The 12,790-nt window shown below is 41.3% G+C and overlaps 2 pseudogenes; one reads left to right on the top strand and one right to left on the bottom strand.

The window, feature by feature from the left end:
- Nucleotides 1–4,389: 4,389 nt before the first annotated feature.
- LOC147983177 (uncharacterized) lies at nt 4,390–5,031 on the bottom strand (annotated as a pseudogene).
- Nucleotides 5,032–11,970: 6,939 nt separating this feature from the next.
- On the top strand, nt 11,971–12,536 carry LOC147983176 (uncharacterized; annotated as a pseudogene).
- The last annotated feature ends 254 nt before the right edge of the window (nt 12,537–12,790 follow it).

Genomic DNA, 12,790 nt, shown 5'->3' with positions numbered 1-12,790 from the left:
TCTCCATGCTTTTTTTTGCGGAAAAATTCCCTCCCCATGCTAGTAAACAGAGTATATGCGAAAGCTAGAATGAAAAGAAGGAAAACTGTAAGACTAACCGCAAAGTAAGGTTTTTGTAGATTTTTTAATTGTGCCATCTAAAACTCCAGTTGCACCGATGAGTAAAATAAATAATCGTGTAATAGCAATAAGTTGCTTGCCGTTGAAACCAGGACAATGGTGGATGAAGGGCACGGAACTGCATCATGCAGACATTATAAGTAATCTCACGAGGAAATGAAAGAACAAATTAAGATTATTTAGATTGCACATAACAGAGCACTAACTCTCATAATGAATTTACTTAATTCAGGGATTTCACCATTGTCCATGTGTATCTCCCTTATCTGAAACCCATACAATAATTCTTTTCTCGAGACCTCATCGGTCAAACAACACACATATTGGTAACTTCCAACAACCTTGCTCTGCACATATGATGGCTGCCCAGTGCCCACCAATACAACTATAGAAATATAAGTCACGCCAAAGCGTTTTCATAAGCTATTCTAGCAGCAGGATATCTAATACCATGGTATCAACTTATAATACTGGAATAATAAACATCCCTGAATCTATTATAATACCGAAATAAGCACAATAGCCATCAACTTGCTGTCAAATATATCCAACTTCACGCACTAATCAACCAGTGGCATCAAATCTGCAGGAGTACATTTGCAGAAACTGTCACTAATTTATGCGGAGGACGCTGAATGCACAATGCCAAAAAATTAGAGAGGAGGAGGCCGGCTACCTTGCAGAGAAACAACAATGATGTCTTTCCATGAGGCGGCGGCCACATCGCGGCCCAAACAGACAAGGGGGCTGGTTGTGGAAACGAGTGGTCATGGCTGAACTGAATGAGGGATGCAGAGGGGGCGGGGAAGGAGCAAACAGTAGTGGCGACGACCATATAGGGCTAGGCCATGCGAGGAATCTTGTCAGCACTTCTGTGGTGGGATGGGATGGCGGTGGAGCTTGTGGGTGGCGCTGCCGCTAAGACGTCATGAAGGTCCTTTGGGAGAGGGTCGTACTTGAAGGGGACAACCTTCTTGTGAAGTGTGTCATCGGGGAAGGAGAAGGAGTAGTATGTGGCGGGTGGCTACACCGCCGTGGATGGGAGCGGGCGGAGGAGGCATGAGAGGTTTGGCGGCGGACGGCGCCAGCACCGGAGTGGTAGATAGGAGCCGTGATTGGATGGATTGGGTGGGAGGGCTGGAGATAGAAACTGAGGGACTTTGTGTAAATGTGGGGTGCAGTGCGGGCGTCATTTTGCAAATTTTCCAAAACTTGGCTCACACGCGTTCGATGCAGACCGGGAGGCCGAAAACGACAGATGGCAGACACACTATCATCACCAACTGTGCTTTTTATAAGAGTAGAGATACATCATACTTTAGTAAATATGAAAAGTAAAAAAATTGGTAAAAGATAAGTGTTTAGGCATATACATTGCAAGGATTTTCACTGGGATTTAAAATATAATAAATGATTTAAAATTTATTGTATTATTTTTACTAATCATTATAATATGACTGATGTAAAATTCATTATGGATGTAGAGTAAATGGAGGGACAAATGAGACCCAAGAGCCTCAAAAGTGTGTGATAGGGACAAATATTAGGGAGAAGCGGGATGTTCGACCTAGATCAATATGTGAAGGATCTTCGGTCATAAGACTTTTGTCAGGAAAAAAGATGATTGATAAGGATATCGAAATTGCATCGGAGTCATCGGCTAGCTCTTCACGAAACCAGGATGCGACATGGTTAGTTGTTGCAGTCGAAGACAACAATGACAAATGCTTAACGAGGTCAGGAGAAATCATGCGGCATGGAGCCAGGGGTGGGCCCACCTCAATTCAAGGATATTCACTTGAATACCCATTATTTTCGTCCAAAAAATAGGTATATATAGTATAAATACTGGGTTTTATAAGGAAAAAACGATACTAATAGCCGAGAACGTGATAGTTAAGGATTTCAGCCCAAAACCAGACACACCCCATCGTATTTCCCCCTCACCACACTACGACATGGCCCAAATCACTGCAGCACACACCAGAAAAAAAAACCCATCGATTAATCATCACCTTAAGAAAAAAAACCATCGATCGATCACACGAACCGGCAGCGCCGCCCTTCCCCTGTTCTCCAGTTCTCTGCGCATCACATGCGACCCGTGCCATCAACCGACTGATCGACACGACGGCACCGCACGGCGGCCAGGGCCCAGAGCTGCCGTCGCCTGATCGGCGATGGATCGCAGGTGCGCGTGGCGGCGCAGACGCGCATGGAGAATCCAACCCAGATCTCTCGCCGCCTTTTTATTCTAAAGTTTCTGATCTCTGCAAACTACAATAGGTGGTGGGTTAGCAAGCGTGAAGAAATCAGGGGCAGTAATTGATTCAATTCAAAGCCACAACCCGAATTCAACTTTTGAAGGTAATAATCGCTAACTACACATACTAATCCTTTAACCCCGAATTCAACTATGCAAAGTGTTCTAACTGAATTTTTCTGTCACTATCGAACTGCATTCAGACAACAGGGCCTCGATTTTGTTCCTGTCTTGTTCAATGGGCTGCAGTACAGAAATATAAGACCAAGTAAATTAGTTTGACCATTGACCAATTGCATTTCTACTTAATTATAGTGAAACTAGAGACTAGTTTGCAGTCAATTATGAATTGTTTAGACACGAGAATTTGCAATTTGCCATTTGAATAGATAATGTTAGAACGTTTATAAATTGTTGAACAATTTTTTTACTTCTTAATGTTGAATAGTACCAACTTATGATCATTTTTATCAATATAATATATTATGTGATATCTTTTATATAGTTTATTATAACTAGTATAATATGTTATACGCGCCAAAAGGAAGGTTATATGCTTTCAAATTTTAAATACACAGTCCTCAATTCCTGGGCCCGCCCCTGCATGGAGCAATCATAATGAATTGGATTTTAAGATTTACTTTTTGCAAAAACACTTTATAATGATTATTTGGTTAAGGTGCTCCGACCTCATATATACAAATACCTTTTGTATATTCTATATCAGCAATTCATGCACCTCGATCGATACCCGTAAATAACTTGTCTCTTATTGTCATTTGTGGCTATTTTTGTTGTGTGAAATGCTGCCATAACTTTAGCACGGTCGATATATGTTGTTGTACCTGAGAAGGATACACATGGGTGTGCATTATGAAGTTTAGGGTGTTTATGTACAAACTACACATTTCGCTATGAGCGACCGGCTCAACCAAATAAGTCTTTTTCTTCCAAATATTTTTATGAATACGCTTTTTTGACATTGAAGTACGTTTTTTGGAATATTTGGCTCTACATTAATCATAATAAATATAATCATTTATACTAATTTTTAATACTTAATACATATATTTCTATCAAATAAAAAATATTGTAATATAGTATGGTAAATTTACACTTTGTTTTATAATAAATAATTCATTTTTAAAACATTACACCTAAAACATATTTAAAGTGAACACATTACACCTTCTTAGATTAATTTCTAACTATTGCATGAATGTCGTGTATATCACTTTGTGTGTGTTTTTAAATATCTTATTAGAGATCTCGAAAGTATATGATAGATGAAATATTTTGATAGCTGTCTTTGATTATACACACTCAAATAAACAAATCTAGAATACACAAGATGTTCGCAAGGAACTTGTCACTTAATCATTTGCACATCACTTTATGATTTTCTGGTCAAATATGTCTTACATATTACAGTGGATTTGATAATCCGCTGATTTTTTAGTGTTTACTATGAATTTTGTACTGAAATAGCATTGCTCTAACTAAGATAACACTTAGTACAAATTATAAAGCATTCAACTTAAAAATATTAGTAGCCTAACTAAAAGAGAGTGGCACTTTGGTGGCCGAGCTACCTGCAGGCCGCTACCTCGGGCCGTGCAGTATAGCGCCGTGATGTGTGCTTGTTTTTTTTCTCGTGCATATACGTTAGTAGCTGTTAAGTTGAAATACATGCGTGCCATGCACTGGTGTGCTAGCTTTGTATGTGGACCGCGGGTTGCGTAGGGGATACACAAGCATGTCATGAGAGCATCTTCAACAGCCGCGCAACACGCCGCGCGCTAAAAACTCATTTGCCACACGCCCTTCGCCTGATTTGACGCGGCCGGCAACGCTGGCTCCAGCAGCCGCGTTAAAACTGAGCGCGCGTGCGTAGCTCCAGCGGCCGCGCTAAAATGCAGCGTGCGCTAAACATTGCGTACATTCTTTTAATAAAATGATAAATAAAATTCATAGATGAAAATGATACATAGATATTTTACATACTTTCATAGCATAGATAGATAAAAAACTATGGTGCAACGATTTTTTAAAAATTCCCAGTCATCGTTATCATCATCATCATCATTGCCATCCTTGTTGGTCTGCCCCGAGGTATCGAGCCAAATGTCTTCCCAACAGTCATCATTAGACGAAAAGATCGACTGCCCACCATTTTCAACGATTTTGCACTGCGATAACGCCAGGGCCTTCCGCCGACGCATGTCCAACCGCTCCGCGCGACGCCTTGCTGTCTCCTCGCGGCGCTTTGCCCAAAAGGCTTCCTCGTTGGCGACGTCCTTTGGGTGGCGCCGACGCCACTCCACCATGGCCCGCTCGTCCTCCTCGGCGACAAGGAGGCGGCGCTACCGCCGAGCGTGCTTCGCACGGTCCTGGTCCATGATAAGACGAGGCGGAGGGGCGATGTCGTGTGCCTGCTGGCGCGTTTGGACATCCTGGAAGTTCATCTGCTGACGCGGCTTGTCCAGGCGCCACGCCGTCGCGTCGTAGGCGCGTGCAACCTCGTGCGAGGTCCGGAACGTACCGAGGCCGAGTCGGACGTCGCCGGACCGAATCTCGACGGAGTACCGGCCGTTGGGGCGCTGGCGGACGCCGTGGTAGCCCGATGCTCCTCGGCGGCGCGGCGGCATGGTGGCTCGTCGGTGGCGGGGCGCTGGAGCGGCAAGGAGAGGAAGCGATGGACGCGCTGGAAAGGCGAAGAAGCTATGAGATGCGTGTGGCAGTGTGGATAGGCGCGTGGTGAGCGTCGCAATTTTTAGGCACGCCGGAAGCGACGGGTCAAAAGTAGCGCGCGAGCTGCCGCCCTTTCCCGCGCGCGCTGGAGCACGCGAAACCGTCCAGCGCGCGCTAAAAACTAAGTTTACCGTACGCGCCTCTTTTGGCGCGGCTGTTGAAGATACTCTGAGCCTGATGGGCTGATTTAAAATTAGCACATGTGGGGTGGTGCGATGTTAATTCTGGGCCCCTCTGTCGCTGCAGGCTAGCCTAACCTCAGAAGCTGGCCGGTGCTCCGCTGAGGTGATTTCTTCTGAACCCATGGACAGCAGCAGCGCCGAAGACCAGTTCCGATCGGTGGAAGCCAATGTTGCCTCGCACAGCAATGGTGAGAGGAAGGTCGTTGGTGACTCAAACGACATGGCTCCTCAAATACGACTGCTGCAGCTGTAGGAGAGGATGGAGATGCAGAGGGTGTGGTCGTCAACAACTCAAAAGGCTCTTGCTGGACTCTCTGACGGTAAGGAACAGTCACCCTGGCATGGCACATGTTGATGGAGCCAACTCCCGTGCCGCGTACATGAAACTGGAGTGATGCATGGTTGACGGCGACGTGGAGCTGTGCTGCACTCCGGTGTTTGCTGGTGTACTGAGCCCGCGCAGAATATCAAAAGAGATAATATCAACTGCAGTCATATAACTTACGTTCAATGTTCAGTTTGATGCTAAAATTTTAAAAATACGAATTTATGGTCATCTAACTTGCGTCCTTACGCAAATACGGTCACTTTGCTTGTATTCAGACGTATCCTGCGCTGATGTGGCATGTCAGCGTGGCTATGCCCATTGTCAATGATTGGGAACAGCTTGAACGAGGCGCGCATATTTTTATTTTACAGAAACACCCCTTGTTCTGTATTTAATTAAGCAGTAGCCCTTCAATAACACATGTGGGTACAACTTAATCGCAAAGAATATTTGAGGAGAATTGAACTCTAGACATCGTATACGCACACGCACTAGCTACATATTCGTGACTATAAAGAGATGTGCCTTCTTTAATATGGACGCAGATTCTTTTTATATTCCATTTTTCCCCACGTTCAGCCAGAAAACCGGTTCCAAAAAATCTCACCTTTTTATCCAAAAAATTCAAATGAAATTCAAATTTGAAAAATCGCAAGTTCAATTCATTGTCGTTCTGATACTGTATGCATATGAGAGATATATATTTGACATGGTTTCTGTCATTTAAATTAAAAAATTCAGGCAATAACATAGTTTTCTGGGGACCACAAAAATTTCTAGTAACCGATCTGTTATCAGAAATTTGGTCCAGGAGAAAAAGCCCGAATACGAGTAGTTCCATTGCCAAATATAAAATTTATTGTTTATCTTTTAGACAATTATAGGTATTTGGTGTAGTGGTTAGCTCCTGCGGTTTCACACTTGAGGTCGGCGAATGGAATCCATCGGGCCCCTTTTTTCCCTGCGGAATTATCCATGCGCCCAAGTTACAAATTTTTGGTTGACCCACTGACAGATGGGCCCTGTGTAGATTAGTCTAGTTACCTGGTTAGCCTAACATGTTGTTAGTATCACACCGACTAGTGGCCCCACCCCTAAATTATCAATTAGACATGTGCGTCTATTTATCTGATTAACCTGGACAAACTTGACATGTTTTTTTAGAATAACTTGACGTGCTTTTGTGTGTAATCAAATAGATTTTAGTTGTGCATGTACAACATCGGGCAGCACTGGTGGGATGGATGTAATTGTTTAATTAACAGGTTGTTGGTTCGATGCCGTAAAAAAAACAGGTTGTTGGTTCGAACCCAATCTACCTCATCCTTTTTTCATTATATTTGACGTCTTTTGCGTCATTAAATAAATTACGTAGGGACTTTTCTGAAAAGAAAAACGGTGTGCTAGAGTCACCCAACCCCTTGTGCACTCCTAGCCACTGACAGGTGGGCCTCCGTCAGGCTGGCGCGTCACATGGGCAGGCTATACGGCTAGATACGAGCGAAGTGACCGTATTTGCATGATAACGCAAGTTGGATAACCATAAATCCGTATTTTTCTTCTACGAATACAGTTAATATACGGGAATGTCATGCACGGTTCGCACCGATCGTAACGAGCACTGACGGGGCTGATTCCAGCCTGCAGGTAGCTCGGCCACCAAAGGCCATTTTGGCAATGAAAATTGCTTTATGGTTTAGTACTATAAATTGTGTTTTTATCTTGTCAAACAGCGTAGTCATCTTTGATGCGTCATCCCTGACAGCTAAATTCGCACACGCCTACGGAAGCAGTGTCCCTGCGGGCTCCATTGTCATGGCCGAATTGATACTTCGGGAGAATATCTGATACTCCCACCCTTAGGGTGCTCCCAGTGCTCCAAACTCGGTAGCACATTTTTAAATGTTCAAAAATTTCTAAAAACAATCTAGCACATTGACACAACATCAACTTATGTTGTAAAAAAATTCAAATCAAAATTCAAAACATTGCTCGAGATAGAAAAATAACAATATTGGCATAAATGTGATAATGGGTCAAATCTAAAGCCTAACTTATGTTGTGTACTATCTACTGTCGAATTTGTCATTTATGTTTCTCAAGCTATGTTTCAGATTTTGATTTCAAATTTTGTGACAACATACAATGATGTTGTGTCTGTGTGCTGGATTTTTTTTCTGAATTTTTTGAACATTTACAAATGTCCTACCAGTTTGGAGCCCGGGGAGCACCCTAGGAGTTGGGAGTACCGGATATTCTCCTGTGGTACTTCGTGATGGATGTGCACCCCTGGGCAGTGATCCTCGTTTTCGTGTACCCTCGACCTTTATCCTCCATTCCACACAAGTGTTTTAAAAAAACGCTTTAGCTATACATCACGCGACTGAAAAGACGACAATTAGGGTCAGTCAAATTCTTTTTCCTAAACTATGCACACACACCTACACTACCACGTGCATGCATGCAACTTGCAGCCAGTGCGTGCAGGACAGGTGACGCGGCCGCCGAGATCGTTATGGGGCTTGCTAGTGCAGAGTAATTGAGATCAAGCGAGCAAAGCTCATCTTCATATAAATTAAAAAAATTAATTTTGCGAATTTTCTCCATCATGTGAATGTACGAGTCCGAGCGTGTTTCGTTGTCTCTTCTCCCTGCCTTCTTTATTATGTCCTGTAAATGTCTCTAGTTCATTCTTTCTAAGAAAACTTTAATATTTTGATTTTATTTTAATTTTTGTTTCATTTTGTTTCTACCAATGTCACTAATTCATTCTATCTTCGAAAACTTCATTATTTTGATTTTGTTTCATTTTATTTCTTTTTTAAAGGTAATACCATTGTCACTAATTCATTCTTCCTTAGAAAAATATCATTAATTTTATTTTTGTTTAGTTTTTGTTTCATTTTGTTTCTTCTTTAAAGTCAATACCAATGTCACTAATTTATTCCTTTTTAGGAAACTTTTGTTCTATGAAACCACTTTTATATGCTTATTATTGCATATTCTAAAAAATGCATTTTTTGTAAATTGTGTGCAATTTATTATTATTATTGTTATTATTATTATTTTCTTTTTTAAGGGTAATACCAATGATACTAATTTGTTTCATTTTAGAAAACATGTTTTTGCGAAAACTTCACTTTTGCATGTCTAATCTTGCATATTATAATAAATGCAATTACTGTGTAAATTGTGTGCAAATTTTACCATTATTTCTTTTTGTTTTTATCCCCTTTCCTCTCAAAGGGTAATACCAATGTCACTAATTCACTATTTCTTAGATTAATTCATTGTTTTGATTATGTTTGAGTTTTATTTATTCTCTTCCTTATTTACGTGTAATACCAATGCCACTAATTCATTACTTCTTTGGAACTTTATTTTTGTGAAATATTCGTTATTATATGTTTATTCTAGCATATTATAAAAAAGTAAATTTTGATGCATATTTTGGAATTTTTTTTGTCATTATTTCTTTTTAAAAATAATTTTCTTTATCCTTTAAGAGTAATACCAATGGCACTAATTTATTTCATTTAGAGAACTTTTTTACGGAAATTCCAATATTACATGCTTATTCTTGCATAAATTTTTAGAACATAATTTATGTGTACAATGTGTGCAAATTTTGTTATTATTAGTTTAGCTTTTTATTTTATTTTTTAAAGGGTAATACCAGTGCCACTAATTCATTCTTCCCTAGAAAACTTTTTTACTTTTTATTATTGTGTTTTAGTGTTTGTTTCTTTTTAAGGGTAATACCAATGCCACTATTTGCTTCCTTCTTATGGAACTTATTGTTTGCAAAAAAATCACTATTATATGTTTATTCTTGCATATTATACAAAACCGCGAGTTTTGCACATTTTATCTTGATTTGTATTTTTTTTATTTTCTTTCTACTTCAACGTAATACAAGTGCCACAAGTTCAGTATTTCTTAGATAACTTCATTATTTTGATTTTGTTTCTTTTTTCCTTTTTAGTTTAATACCAATGCCACTATTCCTTCCTACTTAGGGAACTTATTTTTCCCAAAAAGTCCAGTAGTATATGCTTATTCTTGCATATTATACACAATTGTAGATTGTGATAATTTTAACATTATTTGTATTTAATTTTTTATTTTCTTCCTACTTAAAGGATAATACCAATGTCACTAATTCATTCTTTCTTAGAAAAATTCATTATTTTGCTTTTTTCAGTTTTTATTTCTTTTGTTTATTTTAAGGCTAATACAAATGCTACTAATTCATTCTTAAAAATTTCCTTTTTGCAAAATTCCTCTATTATAAGATTATTTTGGCATGATATTAGGAAGTGCAATTTTTTTCTTAATTGTGGGCAAATTTTATCGTTATTTATTTTGTTTTTCATTTTCTTTGTTCTTAAAGGTAATACCAATGCGACTAATTAATTCCTTAGAATATTTTTTTACGAAAAGACTACTACATTATTTGCTTACTCGTTTTTTAATACTTTTCCACTTTCTTTCCTCTCTTTTTTGTGGAAAAACTTCCAATCTATTCATCTTCAATGGTAATACCAATGCCAAGTTGTAGTTGTGTAACATTTTCCCTTTTAAAATTTGTGTTTGTTTTAATTAGGGTTAATCTACTCCCATGATTAGCTGGCCGAAACTATACGTACGTGGCGACTCATCTGCAAATCACATGCACCATAAGTATATTCAGCAATTAAATATAGGTTCAATGCAAAAAAAAGAACAATTTTATATAGGCAGATGTACATGTATCCTCGTCTAAACAATAAAAAGAAAAAAAACGAGCTCACGATTAGTAAAGTGGACATGTTAGTTATTTTTATCTTGCTCTTAGACCAAGCATGCGGACGTTTCATGCTACAACCGGCCAGTGGCGAAGCCACACTTTGGCTGTGTGGTCAATTGACTGCACAGTATTTTGAGCAAACCTCTCTCGATACAAGCATTTTCCCTGCATAAATTAAGAAAATAGTTAAATATTTAGAAATACTTTGTGCTTGCATCATAGTTTTTTTTTTGAACTGGACATCATAGGTTATAGTGCTGGCACCGCCAGTTTGAAACGGGCACACAAACTGTGGGAGCAAAGTAGCTGAAAATTGGCCATGCATACTGCTCAAGTCAGGCCCTCGGATTGCTGATTAGGAAGGCAATATGACAAAATCGACTGATAGATTATTTAGGTCGGCCTAAATAATGACTGACCTAGCTACCCCTAAAAAATGATTATTTAGGTCAGCCATTTTTCGTTGTAGATGAATGTTCTGTCCATTGATCTAAAGGTAGATCAAAGAGTGACTTACCCAAATTATAAATTGAGTCACCTGACATCCAGCCGACCCCTTAAGAAAATATGTCAACACAAGTTCGAATCACCTAGCCAACATCACATACTAACTAGTGCAATCTACCTAGCTGATTGTATCTTAACAACACATGATTAGATGGTAGGGCGGAAGGCGAGCTCTGATGCGGCGGCTTGACCACCATGGCTTCCTCACGACGGTGCAGCCCAAGGTCACCTAAACCCTCCGAGATCGATGCACGAGAGAAGGGACGGATTTGCAAGGCAAGAAGGAAGGGGGGAAGATAACAGAGGGGGGGAGTGACTGCGGGGGTGGGATTTTTTTCTTCGAAAAGGAGGTTATCCCCCGGCCTCTGCATCAGAAAGATGCATGCGGCCATCTTATTAATAAAAGCAAATAGTCTGACAAAGTCAACCGGTCTCACAATATAAAAGATCACTCATCAAGAGCTAACTGAAAGAGATCGGAATAGCCACAAACGGCATAGAAAAAGAGATAGGAAACTAGCGGGGGTGGGATTTGAGGGACGGAAAGATAGGGTTCAATTGTGAAAATGGGTTGTGGCCCAATACTAGCCTGCAAGCTGTTTCATTTCATTTCTTTTCTTTTTGAGCCGCCCGAGTTAATTTTTGTAGGCGATTTCCTTTTAATAACCGTCTCGGTGAAAAAGAAAACCATGTGGTAGGGTTATTACAGGCGGTTCCGTTCATTTGGGACACAAATGCCCATTTTAACTAGTGTTGCTAGTATAAATCGGGTCTTTTGTTTTGTCTAGATTCTCAAGAAATTATATGTTCAGTAGGCTCTTGGGCGTCAGAAATATTTACTAATATTGCGATGATTAATACACATGGTTAATATGTGGTGAATTTCTTACTCACCATTCTTAATTACATTTGTCAAAAATTTATTACATTCGGTTTTTGTTCAATGTGATGTAACTAGTAAAAGAGTTTGATGCATGAGCAACGAATGGAAACGTTTGAAAGGATAAACACAAATTTACAGCGCCACCAATCTAATTACTCCTACGTACGTCTTACAGTATATATAGGTCGAGTCTGAGAGAGAAACAAATCAGACGACGACGACCATGGCTGCTCTCCAAGCTCTCTCCTCCGCCCTCGTCCTCCTGCTCCTCGCGCAGCACGCGCGCACGGCGAGGGCGAGCACGCTGGAGGACACGTGCACGCTCGTCGCCACCGGCTCCTGGGAGGCCGCGCACGACTACGACTTGTGCGTGAAGACGCTGGGGGCGGACCCGGCGAGTGCGACGGCCGACGAGCTCGGCCTCGTCGTCATCGCGGTGAGGATCGCCGGGGCGACCGCCAAGGCCACCGGCGACCGCATCGCCCGGCTGCAGGCCGCCGAGACGTCGCCCCGGCGGCGGCTGGTTCTGGAACAGTGCGCCAAGGACTACGCCTTGACCGTGCGCCGGCTGGGGCGCGCCGCCAGGGAGTTGGCCGCAGGCGGGGACGAGGACATGCTGACGGAGGCGGCCACCCTGCTGGAGCAGGTTGGTGGCACGCCGATGCGCTGCGACAAGGCGTTCCTCTTCCGGGCCGGCGAGAGGACGCCGCTGACCGACGCAGACCACGAGCTGAACGGCGTGAGCTGGCTGGCGTTGAAAATCTTGCGGCATTGCTTAAACAACGGGGCAAAATGAGCGAGTAGCACGAGGCCTTCTTCTACCTCCGGAAGAAAAATGATCATCTTTCCGGACAGCAAAACTTGTGATGTGCAACAATATAATGAGTAATAATATAACTTGACAATTTCCAATGGAGATTGTAGAACGCTGTGGTCTTATCAGTATTTATTTATTTCAAAAATGACG

The sequence above is a fragment of the Triticum urartu genome, chromosome 2A (genome assembly GCF_056163025.1).
Source record: "Triticum urartu cultivar PI428250 chromosome 2A, HENAU_Tu73, whole genome shotgun sequence".
NCBI lineage: Eukaryota > Viridiplantae > Streptophyta > Magnoliopsida > Poales > Poaceae > Triticum > Triticum urartu.
Note: the sequence above shows the minus strand (reverse complement) of the source record. Positions and strands in the feature narration are given on the sequence as shown.